We start from the raw sequence: 10,290 nt of genomic DNA on the forward strand, positions 1-10,290 counted from the left end.
TATAAAATATGAATAATTATTAATTATTTAAAAAGTTGAAAATACAAAACAATTGTATACTCTTATGTGTTTCTCTTAGGGTCATTTACTAGAATATACCTTATAGTTTTACATATTTACTTAAGCCCATCTTATAGTTTTCATTTTACTAAAACATCCCATATATTTTACAACTTATTTACTTAATCAACCTTTCATTAAGGAGTGTTTGTTTTGCCATTAGTCCCATGATTTTTATTTCAAAAATACCCTTAACACTTTTTTGTATAGAAAACAAAATTGACCAAATATAGACAATAGAACAATTGTCCATGTCAATGGAAAAAATGATAATTTTATTTTTATTTTCTTTTGATTAAATTTATTTAAATGAGCATTGGGGTTAGCACTGTCATTTTCTAGTGTCATTTAATGGAAGATTAATTAAATCCATTGCAAATTATAAGTGGTGTTTTAGTAAAATGCTAACTATAGGGTAGATTTTAGTAAACCCATGAAACTATAAGGGATATTTTAGTAAATGACCATTTTTATTATTTAGCTTTCGCTTAATAAATCCCATGCATCTAAGGGTGAGCATTCGGTTTATTCAGTTAAAAACCGAACAGAATAAGTCGAAATTTTAAAAATGAAATTAAAAACATAAAAAACCAAAACTGAAACCGAAATAACCGAAACTGAAATTTTCGGTTCAGTTTTTGGTTAAAACCAATTTTTAATAATATATAATCTATTATATACTATATATTATGAAATCAAATTTCAGTATATTATATATTATATTATATATTACATATAATAATAAAAATTTTGGTTAACTGAAATTCTAATTTCAAAAACCGAAAAAACCAAACCGATTTAACAAAAAATCGAAAAAGCTAAACCAAAAAAATCGAAACCGAAAATTTTGGTTCAATTATTCGGTTTTAACCAAATAATGCTCACCCCTATGTGCATCACACGGGTCCCCGCTAGTAATGTTTATAATGTGCAATCTAGATGTCGTTTGACAAATCTGAAGTCTGATTTGTGATATTTGAATCTGAAATTTGAAAAAAAAATAGAAACATTTTCTACGTTTTAGAGATTTTAAAATGATATAATCTTTAAGTTGGGGCAACTGTGAAATTTAATATTTTACCCTTGAAAATGAATTGATAATATTAAAAAGAATAAAAAGGTTATCTATTATATAAAATATTATTATATCTTTAAAAAAAATAGTAATAGTTATTATTTAATTAATAATAAATATTGTTTAAATAAATAGTAAAAAAATTATAATATAATAATAAATAATACTATTATTTATAATTATCTATATATTAAAACCAAATGGAGCTCATACATTTCTCATGTGTTTGTGTGTGTGCCTCATTAAAGCACCAATAAATGAAATGAAAAGAGACTAACGAAGACGTTTGGGAACAAAAACATTAATATTGCATTAGAAGTACAGAATGGACTATGGAGCTCAACGGTCACCGGGGAGCGAAACTTGAAGCTGCAAAAGTGAAGCACCATTGAAAATAAAAATAAAAACAAAAACAAAGGGTATATCTTCTATTGCTTTTGCCCTAGGTAAGGTAAATCATAGGAAGGATTTTGAAGGAAGAAAGTTGGAGATGTCAAGTAGGGTTGGTCAGCCCAGTACGGAAATGACTATGGAATTAGCTCAACACAATGGTTGGTTGTATAACGGGATGTGAAAACCAATATCATTGAAAACGCCCCAATGCCAACCATAAAAATACATGGAATGGAACCTACATCCATCATTCCATCTTTCACCGTGGGCTCTATTCATTTTATGATTGGCATGGCATAAATAGCCATCACGTTTACGTTTCAGCTAATCGATGTGATTAGATGAATGCAATATATGGTTGTTTAGCATGTCATGGAACTTAGCTATGAGATCCAAACACCCCACGCCAACCAATCATGCATAAAAATACATGCCACTCTTTCACTTGTGGTCCCATGCATGAATTTTATTATAATTGGCATGGGGCATTATCATCGATTCAACTAATCCAATTTAATTACTTATGAGATCAGGTTAGCTGAACACAATGCATGGTTGTTAACAACCTATGACAGCACCCCACGCTAGCCTACCCATGGGAGTATTATCATTGATTCCACAGTCTTGCTAAATTAATTACCATAGTGTTCAACTAATTCGAGTTAATTAATTATGAGATTGTATTAATTGAATGTAATTAATTGTAGTTTAACATGCTATGGAGCCTATGAGAACGCCCCGCACCAGCCATAAAAATACATGGCGGGACTTGAATCATTCAATTCAATCTATGAATTATGGGCCCCATACTAGCGTGGGGCATTAATTTCATTGGTTCCATATATAGCCCACTAAATAATAGCCATTACATTATCAGCTAATTAACCTGAGTTAATTATGAGATTGGATTAGTAATGTAATGGTTGTTTCGGTTAGGAAAAAGTACTCGAAATATTCATTGAATAAAACTCAATATTTACAATGTAATGATTTGGTGGAAATGTATTATCTAATTAAAAATGAACTAAAAAATCATTTTTTTTAGAAGTTTGGAGATGATAGATCTATCTCAGCATTTGTGGACCCATGGGTGTCTCAACTTGAGAGCAACATCCTGGCTAAAAGAACTAAGAGTCCTGAACATGAAAGTGTGTGAGCTAATCATGGATCATCACATCTGGAATGCTGACCGCCTCAACAGCCTATTTGAAGAAAGAAGTGCCAAAGCAATACTAAGTATTCCTTTGATGAACATGCAACATCCCAATAGACTTCTTTGAAAGAATACAAGCAATAGAGAATTCACGGTAAACTCAACTTATCACTCACTCCTAGAAACTCTACTCCAAACACAAATAAGCCCTCTAAGCTGACCCAAAATCTGGAAAAGCTCATACTCCCACAGATGCCAAACCTTCATGTGGAAGGTTCTCTATAGAGATGTTCGAACTAAGACAGAAATATAGAGTTGTAGGAGAAAAGAAAAAAACTGGGTGCACATTCTGTAAAGAATCTCTAGAAACCTAAGAGCACCTTTTCCTGCAGTGCTCTCTCTCTAGGGCAGTCTGGATTCAGACTTAGGTTGGTTTGGTTCCAAAAATCTTTTTGAATTCTGACCAAGAAGACCTAATTCAATGGTGGTGACAACATAACTCCCATTTGGAAAATAAAGTGATAAAGTATAACTACATTGCAAAAATATGTGCCATCTTCAGAAGCCTATGGGATGCAAAAAATGCTCAAATATTTAACAAAGTGAACCCAGACCCTCTTCAAATATTGAGAAAGGTTGAAAATTACTACAATTATAAAGAACCCGGGCATAAACTCCTCAATCCATCAGATCCTCAATCAAAATGGGACTTACAACAAGCTTATTCCTCAAACTTTCCGATCATTCTTGTTAATGCCTCATGGAATCCATTCACACAAACTACATCTACTGGTATATATATGTTCACTCACAGGTCTCATCTTATCCTTGTAGAAGGAGAACCATGCTTGGCAAGATCCCCAACAACAACTAAGCTTTGGACAGTGATTAGAAGACTAAGAAAGTTTTTTGTATGGGTGTAAAGACATGTTTTTTGTTTTCAGATGCTAAAGCAGTGCTAACGAAGCTCAAAAGGAAAGACAAGCAGATACTGTGGGACCAACAAGCACTACAGGATCATATTTTTGAACTTCTTTTTTTGAAAATATTAAAATCTTGTATGTAAAAGGGAATGTTGTTTTGCTAGCCCATAAACTAGCAAGGATAGCTCGACATATGAACCCTTTTTTAAATAGTTATGCTAGCTCAGTAAACTGAACTCATCTTTTTGTAGAACCATGTAAAGGAATCCAAATGTTCTCTTAACTTTCCCTTTAATGAAGTCCAGTTTTATCTTTGCAAAAAAAAAAAAAAATTCTAGCTAGAATATTTAGATAACTACTTATCGTTATGTATGATTAGACCTGTTCATGGGCCAGCCCGGCCCCCGGACAGGCTTGAACTCGCAAATGAGCCCACGGGCTTAACCTCCGGCCAAATTCGAGCCGGACTCGGGATTTGCCAAAATAGCCAGACCCGACCCAACCTAACCTATAGACTAAACCTAAAAAACCCTAATATCCTCTTTCACCTCTTTTCCCTTAGCCGAACCTCTCTTCTCTTCACATCCTCCTCAGTCCTCACACTCTCAAGTAGCCACACAACCGGTGAGCGGCGAACATTCACCGACGCAACAACTTCGGCGGTGAGTCCTCTCCTTCTCTCTCTCTCTCTCTCTCTCTCTCTCTCTCTCTCTATATATATATATATATATATCTTTCTTTCTCTCTCTCGTTCTTCTTCTCACTTCTTCTCTTTCAAATCTCAGACACCGGCAGGGCGATGAATACAGGCACCAGCGGCGGTAGTGAGTCTTCTCTCTCTCTGACATGAACTGACACGTTTTTCACTGTTAAAATTGCAGCTCACCGCGAACTCAGCTCCGGCAAACACAATCACTAGCGGTTTAGTGTTTAGTGTTTAGTGTTTACTATTTACATAGTCGAATGCTATTGTTTGTCCTAAATCTGAATGCTATTAGAGATTTGTTAGAGAATGATAAAAAAAACATGATGCATTAGGGATTCACTATAGATATTTATTGGCTTAGTTTGTCTTTCAAAAGTGCTGAAAGTGTTAGATGGAGAACATGTTTTATATATTTTGTTTGTCTTGTTCAGATTTTTTTTTATGATTTTGGAGGAACATGAACTTGAAGTTATATGAATTTAGTTTTGTGTATCATGCTATTTGTAGGAATATGAAGCTATATGATTTGGTCTCATGTGTTTTATTTTCAGGTTTTCCTTATCTTATATGTTTTATTTCAGGTTTGCCTTGGTTGTATAGAAAAAACCAAACAATAGATAATATATTAAACAACCTTAAAGAAGGTTGTTGATTCACTTGATTGTAAGAAAAACATGAAATTAAAATGAATTCTTTGTAGGAGTTAAAATGGATTATCATATGTTTTATTTCAGGTTTGCCTTGATTGTATAGAAACAACCAAACAACAGGGAATGTATTAAACAATCTTCAAGAAGGTTGTTGATTCATTTGATTGTAAGAAAAAAAGAATGAAATTAAAATGGATTATGTCCATTTGAATAGATTTTTTAATTTAAGAATGTAAAACTATGCTTTAAAACGTAGAAGAAAGGGAAAAAAAACCATGTTGTAGGAAAAAAAAAACATCTGAAGTATTGATAAAAAAAACCATCTGAATTAAAATAGATAATTTCCATTTGAATAGGGAAAAATCCCAATCTTTTTATTAGGTTAGGTTTCGGGCTTTTTATCAGGGCCGGGCTCAGGCCCAAATTGTAGGCCCATTGGTCGGGCCGGGCTTGTCTAACAAATTTCTATTTATGAAGAATAAAAACCCAACCCGGCCTATGTAGGATTCTCCAATACCCCTTCCCCCAAGTTGGGCATGGTTGTGGAAAAAGCCCAACTTCAATTCACAACAGCTCTGCCAACGTCAATTCACACCAGTCGGCCCGGAGCCCATGACTTGCACATGGGGATGAGGTTAAACGTGGAGAGAGGTAATTGATTGATGTGGACAGTGGACTCACAAGTCACAAAGAGAGAGGATGAGATTACGCTCATTACTTGTCTTTAACCTTTGACTTTGAGCAAGTCCCGCGCAGTCGTGCCACCGCTTCAAATCTTTCAACACCTCGACGGAAGCTTCAAGAATCCACACATTTTTTTCTTCAGACAGATTAGATATTTAAATAGGGTCAACTCTCAACCGGTCTACTTCTTACTTCTTAGCACCAACACCGGATTCTAGTGGGTGGGACAATTATGGCGTGCGTCCCGTTTGGTATGGGTTGGGATATGATGATCTATATCTAAATCTAATGGTCCTGATTAATTTTATTTATTCAAATAAGACAAATTTCAAAAACATTTAACATTGACTGGCGGATAATCGCACGGATAAACACCAAGATGTGATCTAATGGTCAGTAACCTTAGCACGCAGATCTGGTGTTGTATGGATTTAACGATCCAAACCCAAGAAAAAAAATATATTCCAGTACTAGGCGGCCATACAGCAAAACACAACTTTGTGTAGCCATGTAGGATGCCAGGTGGGAGCCAATTCGGCAGCCCATGTCTAGAAATGGTCAGGTGCTGGCGTTTCTACCAATTCGGCCAACTTTCAACATCTGTGTGACCGTAGCCGTACGTGTTTTCACATTAAACACTTTACCATACAAATTTTCTAAGTAAAATCACCAGGAGAAAGGGTCACGGACTTCACGGTACCAAACGCTCTCGTAAACCTTCGGCTAGATACCGGAAAGACGTGATACGGACTTGCAACCAATCAAATGGTTTTATCTTAAAGACCGGAGCAACACAAATTAAAATCTTTTTAAGAGAGGTTGGTATTTATCAAATTCATGGAGGATTTTGATTGGTCAAAGCCATTCTGCTATTTGGTGGTATGGTTTTTACCATTTTTCTTTTCATTTCACTTATTGAAGCACGCTTCGTGAGGGCCAAAAAGCTGTCAACAGTTGGATAAGAACTTTTGGATTAGGGATTAAAAAAGTAATATAGATTTTACACTAAAAATAGAGTCTCAATCAAATGGTTTTATCTTAAAGACTCGAACAACACAAATTAAAATCTTTTTAAGAGAGGTTTTCTAATCTTAAAAGACAAATTTCATTCATATATATATATATATATATATATATATATATATATATATACCATACCTGGGATACTCAAATTTAGCATATTTTGACAAAAATATTTATATTTTAAATCTGAAGGTCCATTTGATTCATAACCAGAATCAAAATCAAAATCGGAATCCTTCAGAATTGGAATCAGAATGGTTTATTTTCACAATCAATCTATTTGGTTCAAACAGGAATAGAAATAGGAATTAAAATCAGTAGGAATGGGATTTCATTTCCAAGAAAGAGACAAGGAATGGCCATTCCCTCAAATGGAAAAATGCCATTCCAACAGAAATGGGATTGGAATTCCGATTCCACTCAATCAAACAGTTGGAATCGGAATAGTCCATTCTGATTCATATTTTGGGCCCCTATTACTGTGAAGCAAACGGAGCCTAAATGCTTTTACAATATACCAAAAGGTCACATTTTAGAATATCAACAAAGGTGTGGTGAATTCCAAAACTTGTCATTTCAAAAACACCAAATGAGGCCTAATTGCCTAGAATACACCACATTACTTCTAAAATCATGAGTGTTACTTATTATTAGTTTATTACCCCATTATCTAGGCTACTATAAAAAAGTAGGAATATCTCTCTAAGGCTTTTGGATTTTTCTTAACTAACATACCCTCTTTCACAGTGTTTTAAAAACCGACCCGGAGGCCAAACCATTTTTGCCTCTGGGTCATGGTCCCGTGCCATGTCAATGTCTATACATATATATATTACATATTTTATCAATAAATAATATACAATTATATTATAAACATGATATATGTATTATTTTATATTTAATTTATGTTTTTAATTCATTTTTTATATTTTTTATATAAAAATATTAAAAATTGTAATTTGAGGCCAAAAAAGGGTTTTTCTCATGAAAATAACAAGGCAAGGTGCCTTTGGCTCCTTGGGACGCATAGATCTCAAAAAGTTACCTAAAAAAAACCTTAATCGAAGATTGAAATGCAAAGTTATGGCCTCCTGAAGTTTGCATACATAGTTACAACCCACAACCCAGTAACTGAGTCATTGGGTTGACGACTCAACTGTCCGGGTTGATGGTTTTGTTGAATTTTCAACTGTTTTTGGGGCAACACCAGGTTTTATAATAACTAGACCCAAAAAGTCAACTAGGTGATGGTTCGAATTGTTTGATGTCAACAATGGGTTAAAAACATTACTCTTTTGATACTACTATTTAGTTCATTATATTCTCTCTCATTAAATTTCATATTTAAGGTATTTGATCCATTTCTCTCTCATTAAATTTTATATTTAAGGTATCATTGTTTCTTAACATTAGATTCCACCGGTTAATTTACGAAAAATAACTTTAAACATATAAAACCTATATTTTTAAAAGTAATACTAAAACCTTAAAATAGATAAAAACAAAAAATGAAAAATCATAGAAAACTTTGGACATATCTCTCATTAAATATTTAAAAAAAAATAGAAAACATACAAAGAATTATTGAGAATTACAAAAAAAAAGAAAAGTTAGACACATCTCCAATATTATATAATAATCTTACTAAAAAAATAAGTGTGATAAACAATAATATTTTTATTAATGATCTACATGAAATACAAAATTCAAAATTGATCTAAAAATGATCATCATAGTAGGTCAATGATTCAACCTTTTGGATCAAATAGGTCAACCCATGATGCCATAATTAATTAAATAATAAATATTTTAAAACATCAAGACACAAGAAAATACAAAAAATACATAAATATTTTGTAAAAAAAGTGAGCACATCTCTAACGTTATATATTTATCATATTGAAGAAAAATAAGTGTGTAAAAATAATACATATTTTTAGTAATGATGGAAATCAGTACAAAATTTAAAATTGACCAAAGAGCAAAATGAATTTTCCATTCATGTGGTAGGTCAATAGTTCAACCATCTAGGTTAAATGGGTTAACCCATTATTTCATATAATAAAAATTTAATAAACTAGATAAAAATACAATAAGTCATAAAGATATAGAATTTTTGTAGAAAAATATGGTTATATCTCTAATACTATATATCTATCAATTTAGGGGTGGGTTTGAGCCAAGTCGAGTCGAATATCAAGTTATTTGAGCTTGGCTCACCAAAAAACTATGAAGCTAAGCTTGACCTCGAGCTTGATTCAAGCTAGTCTTGAGCTAGAATTTGACTCAACTCAAAGGTTCATAAGTTCAAGCTTGACTCAGATCGAACTCAATTGTGAGCCAACATTCTATAAAAATAAAAAATATACATATAAAAAACTTATGAATTATAAAAATATTATTATTATACATATAAAAAATAAATATTATATTATATATAATATTCTGTATGTGTGTGTGTATATATATATATTATATAAAATATTGATTAAGCTTGCGAGCCTCACATGCTGAGCTTTATTGGACTTGTATCAGCTCAAAGCTCAATTTAGACCTAGCTAAATCAAACTTTTCACAAGTTGAGCTCGAATAGCTTGATTTGTGTTTTCGCTATCTATCATGCTAAAAAATGTGATGAATAATTATTGTTGATGGAATCGAAAAGAGAAAATAATTAATGTTTAACCATGATCCCAGAGGTTCAATTTTCAATTAACTAGGTCAATGTGTTGCTGACTAAGTCATGCTTTTTTTATAAGCAAGCAATACGGTGGTAAATGGACCCAAGATCCTAGGTGATGGGTCAACCAATCTCATGACTAGTTGGTTTGATTACAAAATATAAAACACTGCTTAAAAAACCAATGTTCTAAACATTGATTGGAACTACATTTTCCTTTCAATCGGACAATTTAACATGTGATACCATAAGTTAAAATAATAAAAATAAAAATACAGAAAATATTATAAATTTTATAGAAAATTTAAACGTATCTTTAATATAATATTCTCAACACATTAAACAAAAAAAAAAAATGTGCAACAAACGAGAATTAATGGTAGTGGAGGTTAGAATACAAAAAAATGCAAACTAATGCCTTATCCATAACCTGTTCACATGGTCAAATAGGTTAGTAGTTCAACCATTTAGGTCATTTGATTGTTGACTAAGTCAATGTCTTTTTTTTTTCTTTTTGGTAACAAAGTGATAGGAGTTAAAACATACTTAGAAATTTGTTTGAGTGATAGTTTGACTATTTAATTCATCTACAATTGTTTAAAACATTGATATCAACAAGTTAGAAGAATTGAAGCTAGGTCTTTTGGTTGGAAAGACAATAAATTCACCAATATAACATGCTTCAATTACTTATCTTTATTACATTGGTTTTGATAAGAACACTAAAATTATTATTATTATTATTATTATTATTATTATTATTATTATTATTATTATTATTATTATTATTATTATTATCATCATCATCATCATCATCATCATCATCATTATTATTATTTGAATTTGTCACCTATGACACACATGCACATTTACTCATTTAGGGTCCATTTGATTTTCAATAATAGGTGCTTGGAATCGGAATCAGGATGGCCCATTCTAATTC

Source organism: Nelumbo nucifera, chromosome 2 (assembly GCF_055504915.1).
Source record: "Nelumbo nucifera cultivar China Antique chromosome 2, China Antique-T2T, whole genome shotgun sequence".
Lineage (NCBI taxonomy): Eukaryota > Viridiplantae > Streptophyta > Magnoliopsida > Proteales > Nelumbonaceae > Nelumbo > Nelumbo nucifera.